Source organism: Mauremys reevesii, linkage group 6 (genome assembly GCF_016161935.1).
Source record: "Mauremys reevesii isolate NIE-2019 linkage group 6, ASM1616193v1, whole genome shotgun sequence".
NCBI lineage: Eukaryota > Metazoa > Chordata > Testudines > Geoemydidae > Mauremys > Mauremys reevesii.
In genome coordinates this window covers 25684796-25703499 of record NC_052628.1, presented here as the reverse complement: position 1 = coordinate 25703499, position 18704 = coordinate 25684796, and the positions used below count along the sequence as shown (strand labels likewise).

Below are 18704 nucleotides of genomic sequence, written 5' to 3'. Positions count from 1 at the left end.
TCACTCCAGTCAGGCCAAAGGAGAGGAAGTGTGTGTGAGAGGAACTGGGAGCAAGAGGCGTGCAAGAAGCTGAGAGTGAGTAGGCATACTGCTGGAGGACTGAGAAGTACAAGTGTTAGCAGACATCAGGAGGAAAGTCCAGTGGTGAGGACAAAGAAGGTGTTGGGAGGAGGCCATGGGGAAGTAGCCCAGGGAGTTGTAGCTGTTGTGCAACTGTACCAGGAGGCACTTTAGACAGCTGCAGTCCACAAGGCCATGGGCTGGAACCCAGAGTAGAGGGTGGGCCCAGGTTCCCCCCAAAACTCCCAACTCCTGATCAAACACAGGAGGAATTGACCTGGACTGTGGCTTCTACCAGAGGGGAAGGTCTCTGGGCTGTTTCCTGACCTACAGGGTGAATCTGTGAGGTGAGCAAATCTGCCAATAAGTGCAGGACCCACCAAGGTAGAGGAGGAACTTTGTCACAGTACCCACACACTAAATCCAACAACCAAAATTAGAGCCCATAGAAGACTAAACTATTGTGTGCCACAGGCAGAAATGATTGTCTGCACCTGAGATGGGCTGAACAGCTTGGGAGGTTACAGTACATTAGAACATGACCCAATCCGCCTATTGTTAGTCTGGTATCATTCTCTGAACCTGCCCTAGATATGTTAAAAACAGTTTCATAGACTTCTTTACAAGATCTTTGTCTGAATCCAGATTTGCTCTTGAAGGAGGAACTAGGGAAAGGTTGTGATGGTGGAAAGGGCAGCATTGGAAGGAGGTGATGCTGAGCCAGTGGTACAGTGCTGCCATGGCTGGAAATTACACACCCTTCAGATATGCCAAGTAGGCACAAGATTGAGAGATTGCCTGTATAGAAACCACTAGAGTTCAGTGGCAACCTTACCACATCATTCATTCCAGATTTTGCTGCACTTATGCCATTAGGGCATGATCTTGTAAGTACTTATTACCAGGCATAGTGCCTGCTACCATGAGTCATCCTTTGAAGTCACTCGAACAACTCACGGTAGTAAGTATCACATCCAGTAATAAATGTTTGTAGGATTTCCCTTAACTATGATTTACATTTCTAAGGAAGAAAATATTGTAAGATGTGTATCCATTTATTATCTTTGTAGACTGTAAGATCAAAGGGTCAATTCAGCCCAGGAGTAAGCAAATGCAATATGCCTCTTAAAGTCTAAATCTTATGGTCTCCCCTACTAAGACAGCATATTGAAGCAGCCTTTCTTATGAACAGAGATTCAACTAATCTGTTATATTAATTTATTCTTAAAAGACAAATATTCTGCTAGATGCTGATTAAATAGGAAGGTTTTAAAGAGGCGGAAATTGAATCCCAAAATGCCAAAAAACCCAAAACCTCCTTCTGGGTTTTTACAGATGAGTTAAATGAGACACTGAGAGGTTAAGTGACAACTCATGTAACAAGTCAGTGGCAGAGCTAGGCATAGAAACTCAAGAAGCTGGACTTCCAGTTCTTACTCCAGCTATGAGATAAATTCACTTGTTACATACTTTACACCATTATATTCAAAAGGAGACCAAAGTATGAAGTGGGGAAGGTTACAGTGAGCCATCAGTATGTTGATGACATGCAGCTGTGTCATTTTCCATCAGATGCAGATGGTGCAGCTTTCCCAGTGCTTGCCCAAGACAGATGTGGATGAGAGCAAGATGGCTGAACTTTAATTCACACAAGGCAAAGGTGATGCTAGAGGGATGGGGAAATGAAGGGATCATGGGGTCCTTTTGGCCCATTATTGAGAGGGTTTGTCCACACGTTACAAGAGACTTGCTATTTTGGGCTCTTTTTATTTCACTGACTGCTCCTAACATTTCAGATGTTAGCAGCAGCCAAAATATCTTTTCTATCTATCTGGTTAGACCTCTGGTTAGACATAATAGGTGGTATTAGACAGTGAGGTCCATATTGAATTAATTACCGCCACTAAACTTGTTCCCTGTTTGCTTCTGGGTGCAGTTCAAGGCATTGACTTTGATCTCAACATGGTTTGGACATGGCTAACTATTGAGGAAAAAATCCCAGGAATGATTTGCCCCATTTCTAAAAATATATACACATGCTTTGAGACATAATTGGATGTAATGGGCCAGATCCTTAGCTGGTGTAAAACAATGTAACTCCTTAAGGATCTAGTTCATTTTGTGTATTTGAAAATAAATAGAAATTAAGTCACTTAACTACCTATTTCTGAATTAACACACACCATGACGTTCAATTTCCGCTTCTGAGGAAGGAAAAAAGACTTCCCTCTAATCCAATTTTCTCCATAATTTAATCCAGAAATTCCCATCCTGTTCCCAGAAATGCTCGTCATAAGTGTTTGGAAATGAGGAAACTGTTTGAACTTTGGAAATTCTTTGAATCATTAGTTTTAACAGATGCACAGTAGACTAATCATCACGAGTCCAGTAGATGTCACGGAGTTGGTATTTATAAACAAATAGGTTAATCCCTGCAAAGTGCACATGCATAACTGTGGGTGACTTTTTATTCTTAGAACACTGGGCCCACAAAACTGCCATGTACTGGGCATTAATAATTTCTCTTTCTGAATTCTCCATTGGTTCATCAGCCAGGCACTGCTTTTATCCTGATTGAAAAAGATGCCCTGGGCAAGTCGCATCAAAATATCCACTAGACTGGATGTTTTTTCCACTGCAAAAAATGCACCCGTGGTAATGATCATATCTGCAAAATGCTTCTATAGAATAGCAATGGGGTAGTAAAGTTAATGCACTGACACTGAACAAGTGTTAAAATCTCTTAGGAATTGCTGTTGTGATTATCATACATGCCTTCACTGAAAGACCTATTCAGTGAACAGTTTTATCTCAGAGGAAACCTGAGTTAAGTAGAGGTGTCGAGTTTTTGCCTGACACTGTGGGCGACAAGAACTCTCAGATTGCTAAGTGAATAAATAGTTCTTTGTATTTTCTCTAACACTGTAAGCGCCCTGGTCAGTTCTAGTGCACTTGCAAAGACCTGGGATTCTCTATGGAGTTTCAAAGAAGCAGAATTCTCTTGGAAAACTAGCAACTTACAATTAATTTTGCATATAATGTCTGATTTTTAAAGGTGGTGGATTGCACAAACAAATTATTACAGGCACATACCAGATAACTCTACATGCAAAGGGTTAATTATGGTAACTACATGTGCACATTAAATGTACGAATGTGTACAGATAGGCACATACACACACAAATGCATATATAACAAAAATCCAGGCACATATCCTGTAACAGATTTTCTTTGTTTATCTATTCTTGCTCTTTACTTTTGAAAATATTTGGATGGATACATTATTTTTGTTTCTAGAGGGATCTTGTGCTTCAGCTGACATCATAATCACTGCCACAGCAACTAGTAAGGATATCACAGGTTCACCATTAATAATGATGCTCTGGAAAGCAGTAAACAAAGCATCATTCTGTATGACTGATATCTTACCCAATTGCCACTAGCTACCACTCAACCCTATTGTTTCTAATAGATTCCCTCTTAGTACTAAGAAAGCTGGATGTTTCTGGGTGGGGAGCTATTTGGGGGGCCCCAGGCAATGGCAGCTGAAACGTTAACCTTGGTTTGCTCATGCCTCAGTGTACCACAAAATGTACCAGAGAGACCCCTTTTGGGGGTCTAACATGAGGTTATCTTCCTCCATTTTCAAGCATAGAAGTATCCAGGGATCCAGTGCCAGAGACTTAAAATAGACAAATATTCTCCCTGTTTCAAGTCATAATGGATGTGCCTCCTTTGGACTTGCTTATGACATAATTAAGAAGGAAACAAAAAGACAAACTCTATTATAGTAGTAGGGGACAGCATCCTTCCTCTTCATTGGCTCCTGATTCAGCTCTCATTCAGCTTTGAAAAGTCTATTTTATAGATTTACTTCTAATACGTTCTATTATGAGGTGGTTGTTAAACCGATTTTTATTTATCTAACCAAAGTTACATTTATTACTCTTTATTGGTGACTCACCTACCCTTTGCTTCTCGCTTGCATCTGCTCAGAATTGGGAGGCAGCCTGGGGTGAGCACATTCAAGTGCTTCAAAGACAGGCACAGCCTCATCGGTTGCCAACTTAAAAGGTATAGGTGAAAATGTACATGGCTCCTATTGCCCACTGATTAAACCGAACGTTTTAATTCAAGAAAGGGTTCTGGAGGCAGTTAAGCAGATAAGACTATCCTTTTGCAAAACTGGGAAAAGGCAACTGGGACTTGAGGTTATTATACTGTGTAATATATTTCATCATACAACTCCGTTAATTTCAGTGGCAGCTATATGGCTAAATCCCCTACTCAACTTTGAAAATTTTAACCAACATGTGTGGTAAATGCTTGCTTTCAAGGGGCCCAATCAACCTTCAGTTGAAGTCAATGGGAGTTTTGCCATTCATTTCAAACAGAACAGTATAAGGTCAAAGAAGCCGCAAAGTGGTTAACATTATGGTGGATTTATTAAAATCCGCCTGCCTTCTCCTTGCGAATATTGCCCCTCATTGACATAATTGTGGGTAGCAAGCTTCACTTCTGGGGGAATAAAACTGAGCATGGCTAGGTTGGCTGAGGCTGGTCAGATATTGTAGCCTCAGACCAACTCTACCATTCATTCCTTGGTACTTCTACCTCTGCTCACAAGCAGATCTTAGAACACCTCCTGGCCAGTGTTAATATTACCACAGGAAGAGTTTAAAGATTAATGTAGCATTTTACCACTTACATACTGATGATTAATACTTGCTGATTTTATCAATCCCATTGTGAATATAATACATTACATTGGATAAACCTGTGATTTCAAGAGATTTAGAAGAATAAAAAAGGAACACAACCAATAAAGTGCCGACTGGGAGCTTCTCCAAAACTGTGAATACTATTCAAGCTAAAACTACACAATAGAGCTTGTAGATATTTACTACAGAATCCAAGGGGTCAAGACACTACAGGTCCTAGCATCTTTATTACATCTTGTGGCTCGTTCATACATAAGATCCTGTACAAAATAAAACTATTTGACTAGCTGCCTCTTGTTTCAATTAATATTAGAGCACCACTCAGTAACATTTGGAGGAACATCTTTTAGATTAGTCTGGTCAGAGCTGGATTGAATCTTAGCTGCTCTTTTGTCAGTTGCCTATGTTTTACGTTATTTCTCTGTTCTGATGAACCTTGTCCCTCTGTTCTAGTCTAGTACATAATGGATGCCATTGTTTCTTCAAAGCAAACTCACAGACAATTTCAATAAGCACTGAAAAAAGCTGAATGGGAATGGGGTGGGGAGGTGGGGGTATCTGCTTGACACTGAGGCCCTTCTTCTGCCATTATGGAGCTGACATGGCTGAGTCACCAGCTGATGAAGTCAATGCCTGTTTCAATACACTTTCCCCAAGGTCATTCAGTGAGTCGATGAGTAAACTGGGTTGAGAACACAGGAGTTCTGTCTTGCTAGAGAAGCAGCCCTACTATATTTATCCAGGGTCTCATGATTCTTAGGGCTTTTTTTATGCTCTGCCCACTAGTTTGCACCATGCCAGCTGTAATATGCTAAACAGCAGCCAAGCAGCTTGAAGCAGTCATTATTTGTGAGCGCTGTTAAAAGTGTTCATAACACAAGATGAGGTGTGGGCAGGTCAGGGTTGGGGAGGGAAGAGTAGGCAGAGTGCAGCAAAGGAGCTGGGTGTGAAAATTCAGCTGACACTTGCGATGAATGTTAATGTTTAAATATCAGCTGAATAAAAAAAGGATTCAATTCCAAAATGAATGAGAATGAAATGTGGCCCTGGAAAAAGTCATTCACACAATGATGCACTTTTCTACATTGTTTGGTTCCGATAACAGAGTGTGATCAGGACACTTGGCAGCTCTGAGCTTATGGAGAGGTAAAAGGAGCTTAGTCACATGAAATTCAAACACATGTTTCCTGCTGCCTTAGTCTTAATCATAAGAAGGTTTTGGGGTTTTTTTTGCATTGAATAAACAAAGTCTGATCTTTCACCACTTATTTGCTATCTCACCATAAATAAGGGGGTCCAGGTATTGGTCTTGACTATTGGTAGTCCTCATTGCTCTATGAGCTCAGTCTTTTAAGGTGCTGGGCAATTCCTGGACATGCTCAGCATCCTGTACTCTCATTGGTGGGGCCTACCAAAGGTCCATTTTGGTCAATTTCTCGGTAATGGGATTTTAAAAAAATCATAAGTGTCATGATTTCAGCTATTTAAATCAGAAATGTCATGATGTTGCAATTGTTGGGTCCTGACCCAAAAGGAGTTGTGGGGGAGGTCACAAGGTTATTGTAGGGTGGGTTGTGGTACTGCTACCATTACTTCTGTGCTGCTGCTGGCAGCGGTGCTGCCTTCAGAGCTGGTCAGCTGGAAAGCGGTGGTTGCTGGCTGGGAGCCCAGCTCTGAAGGCAGAGCCACTACCAGCAGCAGCACAGAAGTAAGGATGGCCTGGTATGGTATGGTATTGCCACTCTTACTTCTGCACTGCTGCCTGCAGAGCTGGGCCCTTGGTCAGCAGCCACCACTCTCTGGCCACCCAGCTCTGAAGGTAGCAGCGTAGAAGTACGGGTGCAATGGTATGGTATTGCCACCCTTCTGCGCTGCTGCTGGTGGGATGCTGCCTTCAGAGCTGGGTGCCTGGCCAACGGCAGCCACTCTCCAGCCACCCAGCTCCGAAGACAGTACAGAAGTAAGGGTGGCAATACTATGACCCCCCTAAAATAACCTGGTGACCCCACTTCAACTCCCTTTTGGGCCCGGACCCCCAATTTGGGAAACGGCCTTAAGCGTGAAATCTGTATAGTATAGCATAAAAGCACACAAAAGACTATATTTCATGGGGGGAGACCAGATTGCACGGCCCATGACAGGGTTTTCATGGCCTTGAATTTAGTAGGGCCCAGCTAGAACCTGGATGATAAAGTGAGACCTTCCCCATACTGAACTCATCCACTGAGGTGCCAAGCACCCTCAACTCCCATTTAAGTCCACTGATGAGAGTCAATGGGAGTGGAGAGTGCTCTGCACTTTTCAGGTGCACTCAGCAACTGAGCCTGAAATCAGCAGCCAATTATTTTTATCCCCTCTCCCCCAGTCACAAGGGGCTCAGCATGTTGAGCGGGGCCACCCCCATTGGCCCCACTGCAGGGTTGGTACACGCTGCCACCTGATCATCAGGATTCCCTGTTGGGTCAAACAATTGCGATGGGGGGACTCAGGGCCCCTAGTAAGGCCGAGTAACTAATCCATAGCCCCTGAGGCAGGGCACAGCAAATGCTCAGTCTCTAGCCTCTCAAGCCTCCAGGCTGGGGCAAACAATAGCAATTGGGGCCTCTGACCCTCTGGGCTGGGCAGAGTAAACAAACGGTCTGCAAGCCCTGGGGTGAGGCAGAGCAAATGCTCAGTTTCTAGCCAGGCCCTTCCAGTAGCCACGCCTAGGAAGGGACCCCAGGCCCACCCTACGTCACTGGGTTCCAAACAAGGACCCCGGGAAGCCAAAGAATTCCCTGTTAAGGGTTCAAGCATTGGCTTTTAATATATTACCTGAGTCACTTCCTACCTTAAGGCATCAACTCAGCAGCAGCGGCTCAGCATCCCAGTCAGTCTCCATGGTCATCTGGTCATCTGCAGCGTAGTCCAGGTCCACAGTCTCAACAGCCTGGAGAGTCACAGGTTCCTCTGCAGGCGCCTGCAGCACACATCCTTCCTCCTCCTCTGCCACCCCCGACTGTGCTGGGCTGCCTCCTTTTATCAGTCTCCTCCACCTGGGCATGGTCTCCTGGGCCCACTGTTATTGGTCAGGTCCTGTTGGCTCAGTGTGGGGTTGGTACACCCTGTCACACCACCTTCTTTATCTGTGTCTGGTGCCTCTTGACGCAGGCATCTCAAAACTTTCTCCACTAAGCTTAAAGGTGATGCTGGTTCTAGAAACAGTATTCATGTGAATCAGAAAATTAGTTCCAATGAGAAAGACTCCAAAAGAAATACCAATACCAATGCAAAGAAACTTAAAAATGTTTAATTGTCGTAGGAGTGCTAAAGGAGGAAAGGTTTTCATGGCAATTTAAGGATTAGCCAAAGCGGCAGTAGTTGGAAAGTTCAGGGGAAGAGAGTCCCATTGTCAAACAAAAGCTACAAAATGGCTTTATACACAATTAAGAATGCTGCCAGGGACAATTCCCCAAAGAGCCAGGAGACCTGGGGCTGCTAGCAGCATAAGCCCCCTAGCCACCCAATCTACATGTGCATTCTGCAAATACCCTATTCAGAGCCACCACAAGTTTGCGGTCTAGAGAAACATCCAGATATTTGGATGCTTACCCTAACCTACACACTTTTCTGCTCCACAACAGGCTTACCCTATTGCAAAGGTCTTCTTTCAGGGAGGCCCCCTCAGCTATATCCAGGGGAAGGATGGCAGCCTGTTTGCTCTCCCCTCCAGGAGGAGTTCTCTCCTCTTTCCCATCTTCCCAGGGACTGCATAGGACTTTACCTACACAGATTGTGAGGCAGGGCCCCCATTTTGTCTTTTCTTTTTGGATCCCAATTTTTTCTTGCTACTTAACATGTTTCCTGTGCTGCTTTTGCCATCCTTCATTTTGTATGTGTATGCATGTACACCTCTCTCTGCTCCTTTGACACTCTCATTTGTGAACCACTTTGTGTTGCCTTTTTGTGCCCCTTCACCCACAATTTGGCTCCCTTTGTATAGGTCCCAAAGGTTGCTTCCTTTTCAGTCTCTCTCTTCCTCCCTTCTTCTCCTGTGGCAAGTATGCTCTTAAACCTAAGGACTCCAAATGGGGCATTAGCTAAACATCATCATTGATCTCAGAGGACAATCACTCTGTGTCCATAGAAGTTTATTTCAGTTACCAGGTCATTCCTGCTACATCCTTGCGGCATTGTAATCTGATCTGAGATGAAGCTGACAATTTAAAGATTTAAAGTTAGAGCAATGTATTCTTTGCTATGGGCCCTCAGGATCATTCCTGCTACCGCATTCTAGACCAGCTGCAATCTGATGCAGGCAAAACCGCAGGCAAAGAATTACACTGAGCCAGTCAGGAGAAAATAAGAGCATCAGAAATAGTCTCCACGGCTACAAAAGCCAAGCAGTTTTTCTAACATTAACAAAGCGCATGGCTTGAGCCACACCTAAACCCTTAACCACCAGGTTTTGTGAACTTAAAATTTAAGTCCCCTTTACAGGGGTGGTTGAGGTAGAAAGACATGGGAAGCTGGTTCTCGCGCTGCAAGCAGCAAGAACTTGGTATAGGCCTGGAGAACTCTCCTCTCACTCCCTGTCTTGGCCTTTCCTGCTGCTGTCTGAGGGCAGGAGGGAGAGCATCTCGGCTACAGGCTCTGCGAGCATGCTTTGCAGTGGCATCTTTACACAGGAACACCTTTCTTTAAAAAATTAAAATGCTCATGGAGCTTCCTGAAAATTTGCCAGGACTCAGAGTGCCCTGGGGCTGGGTTTGAGGCTTACATCTATTTTAGGGTTTTTGCAGAGTACATCACCACAGTATCCAAGTGCTTCCCAGGTAAATTAGATCAGTATGGCAAGGAACCTACTGAACTTCAGTGGAATCTTTTCCTTTCCCTGATACAGGAGTCTCTTGGGGAAACATCTGAAAGTCAAAATCTCTCTTGGGGTCTGCTCAAGGAGCAGCATAACAATATAATGCTCCTTGTTGGCGGCTTGAAGCAAAGCTATGACTGAACACAGAAATTAGCTATATGGTACAACAAATAAAGGGGCAATGACTGAGCCTTGTGACACAAAGCCAAAAAGAAGATGAACTGGAAATAAATCTGTAAATGGTCACCAGGATCAGATTCAGTCATTGGGCTAACAAAATACCTAAAGGCCTATACAGCTTTTTAGACAATCAATATTAGTCCATTAACTGACACTGTTAGCAGAGCTGCAACAAATTGTTAACCCTACTGGTGATGTTAGATAAAAAGGCCCCACTGAGTTTGCAACTCATTGCTATATGCCTAAAATACTTCTACTAAATTTGCCACTAGATAATCTCACTTCTCTCCATTCCTATGCCCTAAATCTGCACCTCTAACCTCCCATCTGGATATTCCAAACCACTCTGTTATTTTTCTTCCCCTTTTCTACATCTCAGCATTTTCGCAGCTCTTTCTAGGTGTTTCTCTCTTTGCCCTGATCTCTTCCCAGGCTCACCTGAAAATTCTCCTTCTCAAATACATCAGTGTTACTGACTTCACCTCTTAGTCCTTAGGTTCAGGGCTGTTCTTGCAGTCACTGGTATTCAAGGGAGACCCCAGAATTTTTTTGCATAGTCCGCACAACAGAACCTCTCTTGCTTTAATTTAGAATCGCACCACTCAGATTTGGAAGGGCAACTGGGCCAAATTTCAGTGACTGGCATTGTGACCCAGTGCACCAAGTCACAATGCCACTTGGTTTGGGGGCACTCTTAAACCACGGCCTGGGACAAACCACCTCTTTTGTCTCCCTCTGGGCAGTCTTGCCCCTGCCAAGCTCATGGTTCACAGCATGCATATAGCTACAGGGACCTTGATTGATTTTGATTCTCTTTTCACACTGGTTTGAATCAGGAGAATGGAGGTCTATGGAGTCACTGAGACCAACAGTTACAATAGTGAAAAACTGTTGTGGGAGGAGAATCAGACAAGTAAGTACCAGTCACATGAAGAGACACTCAAAGGATTGATCCCTCTGATCAGTGAAAGAATTAATGTTGCCACTTGATTGAAAACCCACATTTATGCAGGTGCTTTTCAATATTAGTCTGTGGTAATCATCTGAAGTATATCAATAAGTAGGCATTTCTGGGCATTTTTCATATAAATGACTTTCATAGAGCCTGTTTGGCATACACAAGACAGTAGTACACAGTTTCATAAGATGTTACACATGTGGATCTATTGTTGAGCAAAAGGCTTGTATAACACCAAAATATTGAACTTGAGAAATAGTATGCGGTCATGTCATTACAGACTGTATTGTAATGTGCTGGCTGAGTTAATGTTCAATAGTTACTTACTTCTGAGAAATCTAATCTGTACTTTCACTAGCAGTGACATTTGCTCCTGATCAGTGTGGTTGTCCAAGTGAGTGCCCCACCGCAGAAGGGAGGCGTCCATCACAATGATGGCCCTGGGGGTAGGAAAGCTGAAGGGAACTCCCACCATGACCTTTTCTGGGTTTGACCATCAAATTAGGGAGTTGACAATTATGGCAAGAACCACCCACCCTGGAGTTGATATAGTCCTTCCTTCACCAACAGACTGAGTGGAATCAAGCCTGAAGGCACCCCAAGTGGAGTCTGGCAAAAGGAATCAGAAGATTAGGGTTGGAAGAGACCTCAGGAGGTCATCTAGTCCAACCCCCTGCTCAAAGCAGGACCAACCCCAACTAAATCACCCCAGCCAGGGCTTTGCCAAGCCTGACCTTAAAAACCTCTAAGGAAGGAGATTCCATCACCTCACTAGGTAACCATTCCAGTGTTTCACCACCCTCCTAGTGAAATTGTTTTCCCCAATATCCAACCTAGACCTCCCCCACTGCAACTTGAGACCATTACTCCTTGTTCTGTCATCAGCCATCACTGAGAACAGCCTAGCTCCATCCTCTTTGGAACCCCCCTTCAGGTAGTTGAAGGCTGCTATCAAATCCTCCCTCACTCTTCTTTTCTGTAGACAAAATAAGCCCAGTCTCTCTTCAGCCTCTCCTCAGAAGTCATGTGCCCCAGCCCCCTAATCATTTTCATTGCCCTCCGCTGGACTCTCCCCAATTTGTCCACATCCTTTCTGTAGTGGGGGACCGAAAACTGGATGCAGTACTCCAGATGTGGCCTCCCCAGTGCCAAATATAGAGGGGAATAATCACTTTCTTTGATCTGCTGGCAATGCTCCTACTAATGCAGCCCAACAGTGTGCCCTTCTTGACAACAAGGGCACACTGTTGACTCATATCCAGCTTCTCGTCCACTGTAATCCCCAGGTCCTTTTCTGCAGAACTGCTGCTTAGCCACTCAGTCCCCAGCCTGTAGCAGTGCATGGGATTCTTCCCTCCTAAGTACAGGACTCTGCACTTCCTTGTTGATCCTCATCCAATTTCTTTTGGCCCAATCCTCCAATTTGTCTAGGTCACTCTTGACCCTATCCCCACCCTCCAGGGTATCTACCTCTCCCCCCAGCTTAGTGTCACCCGCAAACTTGCTGAAGGTGCGATCTATCCCATCATCCAGATCATTAATGAAGATGTTGAACAAAACCAGTCCCAGGACCAACCCTTGATACCGGCTGCCACTTGACCGGCTGCCAACTAGACATTGAGCCATTGATCACTACATGTTGAGCCCAATGATCTAGCCTGCTTTCTATTCACCTTATAGTTCATTCATCCAATTCATACTTCTTTAACTTGCTGGCAAGAATACCACAGGACCTGTATCAAAAGCTTTGCTAAAGTCAAGGTATATCACGTCCATCACTTTCCCGATATCCAGGGATATCGTCATAGAAGGCAATCAGGTTGGTCAGGCATGACTTGCCCTTGGTGAATCCATATTGACTGTTCCTGATCACCTTCCTCTCCTCCAAGTGCTTCAAAATGGATACCTTGAAGACCTGCTCCATGATTTTTCTGGGGACTGACGTGAGGCTGATCAGTCTGTAGTTCCCCAAGTTCTCCTCGTTCCCTTTTAAAGATGAGCAATATATTTGCCTTTTTCCAGTCGTCTGGGACCCCCACCCGTTCTCCACGAGTTTTCAAAGATAATGGTGTGACAGTGTACCAGGGGTGCTCCTAAATGTATGTATCATATAACTGAAATAGGGTTTTGCTACATATGCTATGTCCTTTCACAATGCCTAACACAGTGCTTCCTCTAGAATGCTGCTCTTGTCTTCAGCTGGCTAAAGAAGGAGCCTCTCCACCTCCCCTGGAACAAAGGACAGTAACTACAGGGGGTGTGAGTGATTGCTGGACCCAGGCTAAAAGGAGATTAGCCTGTAAAAGGGAGCAGTCCGGAACTGGTGAGGATCTTATCTGTATTTAGCTTGATTAGACATAGATTTGCACATTTTATTTTATTTTGCTTGGTAACTTACTTTGTTCTGTCTGTTACTACTTGGAACCACTTAAATCCTACTTTCTGTATTTAATAAAATCACTTTTTACTTATTAATTAACTCAGAGTATGTATTAATATCTGGGGGAGCAAACAACTGTGCATATCTCTCTATCAGTGTTATAGAGGGCGAACAATTTATGAGTTTACCCTGCATAAGCTTTATACAGGGTAAAACGGATTTATTTGGGTTTAGATTGGGAGTTGGGCATCTGGGTGCTAAAGACAAGCATACTTCTGTGAGCTGTTTTCAGGTAAACCTGCAGCTTTGGGACAGGTAATTCAGACTTTGGGTCTTTGTTGAAGTAGACAAGAGTGTCTGGCTCAGCAAAACAGGGTGCTAAAGTCCTGAGCTGGCAGGGAAAACAGGGATAGAAGTAGTCTTGGCACATCGGTTGGCAGCTCCAAGGGGGGGTTCTGTGATCCAACCCGTCACAAATGGCCAATGGCTCTGCAATCACATCAGCGAACTCCCTCAGCAGCCTCGGATGCATTGCATCTGTCCGCACGGACTTGTGCTTTGGCCTTCCTGATTACAACCCTGCATGCTCAAGCAATATTTTTATACTCCTCCCTAGTCATCTGTCCAAGTTTCCATTTCTTGTAAGCTTCCTTTTTGTGTTTAAGCTCACTGAAGATTTCTCTGTTCAGCCAAGCTGGTCACCTCCCATATTTGCTGTTCTTTCTCCACATCGGGGTGGTTTTTTCCTGTGCCCTCAATAAGGCTTCTTTAAAATACAGCCAGCTCTCCTGGGCTCCATTCCACCTCATATTAGCCACAGGAGGGAGACATATGTGCATGCAACCACGTGGCCTAACTTGTGCACTGCAGTTCATGGTCAGTTGGTATTGTGTGAAATCAGGCTGCTTATTACATGAAACACTTCTAGTGGGAGGAACACTTTTGCAGAGAATGAATCCAACCTTGCCCCTATAAAGTTTATTGGCCTTGTGGGCAACAAAACAGACTTTGCATCATTTATGCAAATGCCTCAGACTGTAAAAAGTTGCATGAGAAACCCTGTCGCCATCCTGACCTCCTGACGAGATCGGCCTACCGGGACCCAATCCTCCAGGTATGAGAATACTGCATAGCCCAGGATGTCATCTGGGATGCTACCAAAAAGAAAACCTTTGTAAATACTCTAGGTGCCATAGCCAGCCCAAAGGGAATGACTTGAAACTGGAAGTGTTCCTGGCCTATCATAAAATGCAGGAACATCCTGTGTGATGCGTGAATGTCCACATGGAAATATGTGTCTGCCACATAGAAAGCCACAAACCACATCCCTTCTCAAATGGAGGGGATTACAGATGCCAGCGTAATCATCCAGAACTTCAGCTTTCAAATAAAGATATTAAGTTGCCAAAGGTCCAGGATGGGTTTCCACCATCTGTCTTTTTTGGGGATTAGAAAATAGAAGGAATAGAACCCTCTCCCATGGCTGTGAGGCGGGATGCGTTCTATTACCCCTCTAAGAACTACCTCATGAGAGTGGTCCCCAAAAGGGGACTGGGAAGGGGGCTTGTGAAGTGGGAAGAAGAGAAACTATCTGGAGTATCCCTAGTGGATAATCTCTAGCTCCCAATTGTCTGTAGTGGTCTTGTTTCAGATGTGGGTGAAGATTATAGATGACAGGGGATGGTGTGGCTGGCATCAGTGGGGGCATGTGAGGTCTCAATCAATATGCCAAATGTAGCTCTTGGGTGGTGGTTGAGAGGGAATAGAGGCTGTGGTAGTAGATGAGGCTAAGAAGCGAGGCCTCTGAATCTTTTGGTATTTGCACAGAGGCTCAGCTGTGCACTGGTAATAAGGTAGAGGAAGAGGGTATGGCCTTGGTCTATAGAATTGTCTCTGGTGTTTCCTCCTGGGGGCCAGAGTATAAATCCCCTGGGAATGCAGAGTCAATCTTGAGTCTTTCAGTGAGTGAAGGGACTCATCTGTTTTCTCACAGAAGAGATTCGACTCATCAAAAGGGAGGCCCCAGTAGACAGTGTTTTGGACCTCCCTAGGAAACCCTGACCATTGCAGCCAGGAATCCCTCCGCATGACTAGACCAACTTTCTGGAAGCCATGTCTGCTGCATCTACTGCAGCCTGGAGGACTACCTAGGCCACTGGCTTCCCTTTTAAGTAAAAGAGAATGAAATCGGACCCGATCTTCCACAGGAAACTTGTCCATGAAGTCCACATGCCTGGAATAGGTATTAAAATTTTATTTCTCTAACAACACTTGGTAGCTAGCAACAGAAAATTGCAGGCCTATGGAGGAAAAGACCTTCCCTCCCCAGCAGGTCCAGACTCTTAGAACCTTAATCTGCTGGGGTGGCCCTTTGACAGTGTGACCGAGCCCTTACAGCAGCCACCCATGCTACCAGTGAGTGGGAGCAGGATGGGAGAATAAGAATTTAGCCCCTTTTGAAGGAACAAAATACCATCTCTTGGCCATTTTCAGTGTAGGGGCACAGGATGCTGCAGTGTGCCATGCTGCTCTCACCAGTTCTCATATGGCCTCATGGATGGATAGGGACACCTTACTAGGTCCCTGCAGCTGCAAGATGTACAGGAGCCGATGTTGAGGGTCCTGGATCTCCTCTAATGGGATCTGTAGGTCACTGGCAACTCTCTGTAACAGCTCCTGGTACTGGCAGTGGTCATCTGGTGAAGAAGGTGAAAAGGAGTGACCGCCTCATTCGGGAATGATGAAGAAGCACCTGTGGTTCCATTTCCACCTCCTTCTCCTCTTACATTGAGAGAACTGGCTGATGAGAGGGAGAGGAGCCCAAATGCCTGCCATAAGGACCCCTCTGACTTTAACAAGGCCAGAAACAGGGATCAATTGGTTGCAGGGAACCTCAAGGAAATCGTAAAAGCTGTCCCTGGGGGGGGGGTCCATTCCCAGCAGAATGGCAAGCATAACCCCTAGATTGTCTATTGGGGCTTAACTGACTGTGCAGAGACTCCAGAGCTATCATCTCCTCTGATTCATTCAAGTCTGAGAACTGCTCCATCAGTAGCTGTTGTGCCTGCCATGTTGACCAGGGCACTCCTGCCAGATGGGTGGAGGTGAGATAGCTCCTGCGACAGTGATGTAGACTCCTCCTCTGGAATAAGAATACCCCTCAGGAGAGCCAGCATCAGTGTTCATCACTGATGGAGGAGGATTGAGGGCAGGAGACGGAATTCCTGAATCCCAGGACTCTGGGCATAGTATCAGAAGCAGGGAGGGGCTCCCAAAACGGGGAGAGAGAAATAATCTGTACTGTGCTATAAACTTTAATGACTAACTACTAAGCTAAGAATATAAGTGAATTTACTGTTCATGGAAGATGTCATGAGGAAGGCCCTAGCCCTGGATATTGCAGTTCTCTATATACCCGCATTACAGGAGAAGGGGCAAGACTACCACCACTGTACAAATATCTTTAAACCCCAGTATGGAGAAGCCACCTTTGTGGATGAACAAATGTTTTAGTCTCCATGGCCTATTCAGTCCTTTGCCCTTCTGCTCTGATCCTCCAACAAGGGTCGTAATACCAAATGAGTTGGTGGTTATGGGAACTGGATTGAAATCACCTATTAATTTCATATTAGTCACCCATCAACTATGAGATGGTAATGACTTTCAGTTTTTACAAGTCCAAGCAGGACTGGAACTACTGAGCTCGAGTTCAGAAAAGGTTCAGTGTCTCATTATCACAAAGGGACTGTGTTAGTCATGCCACAATGTATATGGCTTTTGCAGACTATTTCTTTAAATGTCCACAGAGATTTTAAATTGAATTACATTTGATTTTTTGTAAAACAAAATTCCCTGGATAAAGTTATATTTGGAAGCCTGACTAAGTTGAAAAAAAAACACCCCAGCTCCATCTGTACCCAAGAAACAGGTAGTTGTACTGGTTTTCTTTGTCCTAACAAAATTAAACTTCTGTTTAAAAAAAAAAGTGGGGAAGAATGTATTGTCCTCTGTTGGAACTCACGGACAAATACTCAATTGAATCTCCCAGTGAGAATGAACATAGATCATTGTACTCTGTTATGTCCTTTCACACTGCCTAACACAGTGCTTCCTCTAGAAGGCTGCTCTCAGGAGGCAGGTGTCTTGCATGTAACAGAGAGGTGCATGTTTAAAACTGGTGGCCTTATGGCAAAGAGCTTTCTAAAGAGGGTACTTTGTTTTTAAAGAGCACTAGAATATAGACGGAAAACAAAACATTCTTGTGAACTTTCCATGAAACTTGAGGCCAGATTTCCAATCTTCTTTTTGTTTGTTTGGTTTTTAGCCAAAAATAAGTAGTGAAATTCTCTGGAAGAAATGAATGTTCCTGGTAAATTAAAATTGTGCACAGATCATGCAGCTTATTAAGATTAAATAGCAAAGACCTGAGTCCTATTCATTGGTTCAACTGCAGCCTTTCAGCTCAAATAAAACCAGACATTAGATGAGATGCTAGAGTTTCAATGGTTATTTAACTTAACATGACAGTATGTTACCTAATATTAATCAGTCAACTCTCTGGCCATTTGTTATGATAGTACTTGATAGTGTTATTATTAACCCATTGAGTGCCACACGTAAGGGAACTCAGACAGTAGCAATATGCCCTCCAAAAATTCTGTGAGACAGTGACATAACACATTGCAACATGCTCCACTCTGATAGTTATACATCAACTGTCCATAGAGCAATGCAAAATTAATATAGTGAAATATAAGATAAAAAAGTTTCAAAAGTTTCAAAGTGATTTAGGAGCCTAAGCTGAAATTGAGCATAAATCTGGCCTCTGTCTGCCCAGATCTTTACCAAAAATTAGTTCAGCTGATTTAAAATTGTTTCTTTTTAAAATGAGGAGTTTCACTTCAACAACGTCTTTGTATTCAAAGAAATTTAAAGGGGATTTTACAAAAGGAAACTAGGCAAATAATTGGCCCATTGAATAAATCATGTCTAGCCTATTGAGTAAATCATATTATTTGTCATGGTGATTCATTTGAAATTTGTATGGATGAGGCATACAAAGCATCCCTGCAGAGTTCACATTTGAGCTTTTCCTCCTTAACCCACACAGTGAGTGGCAGCAGAGTCCCTGTATAGATCAAAAGTGACAGCAATACCTTAATCCCTGAGATATCTATCAGTACAAACAGATGTTACAAGAGTGAGTTTTCATTTAATTATTCCCTAAATAAACCAAGCAGCTTCACATAAAATGAACAGGAAACACTTTGACATCAAACTGAATTGCATTTTTATGTGTGATTTGTTAAATATCTTTTGAAATATCTTATATTGGAAAATGGTTCTGAGTATATAATTATATGACATAAATACCATCTCTCTAAATAGTAGGCATGCACAAAGCAGTGATGTGCTGCCAATATTTTAACAAAAGGCTCTGGCAAAAATGGCCTCCTTCCCTTGTAACATGTACACCTTGTGTGAGAGCTCAGCCAGAGGAGGGCTGAGGGATCAGGGAATCCATTTAGATGTTTTTTCACAGTTAAATAAAA

The 18704-nt window shown here is 43.9% G+C and overlaps 1 long non-coding RNA gene across 1 annotated transcript in view; it reads right to left on the bottom strand.

Moving 5' to 3' along the window:
* Positions 1-14181: 14181 nt before the first annotated feature.
* The window catches only part of LOC120407488, a 47840-nt gene continuing 43317 nt past the window's right edge, over positions 14182-18704 (bottom strand). Inside the window, exon 3 of the long non-coding RNA XR_005600031.1 lies at positions 14182-14306. This is a non-coding gene — a long non-coding RNA (uncharacterized LOC120407488). The remainder of the gene's footprint in view (positions 14307-18704) is intronic.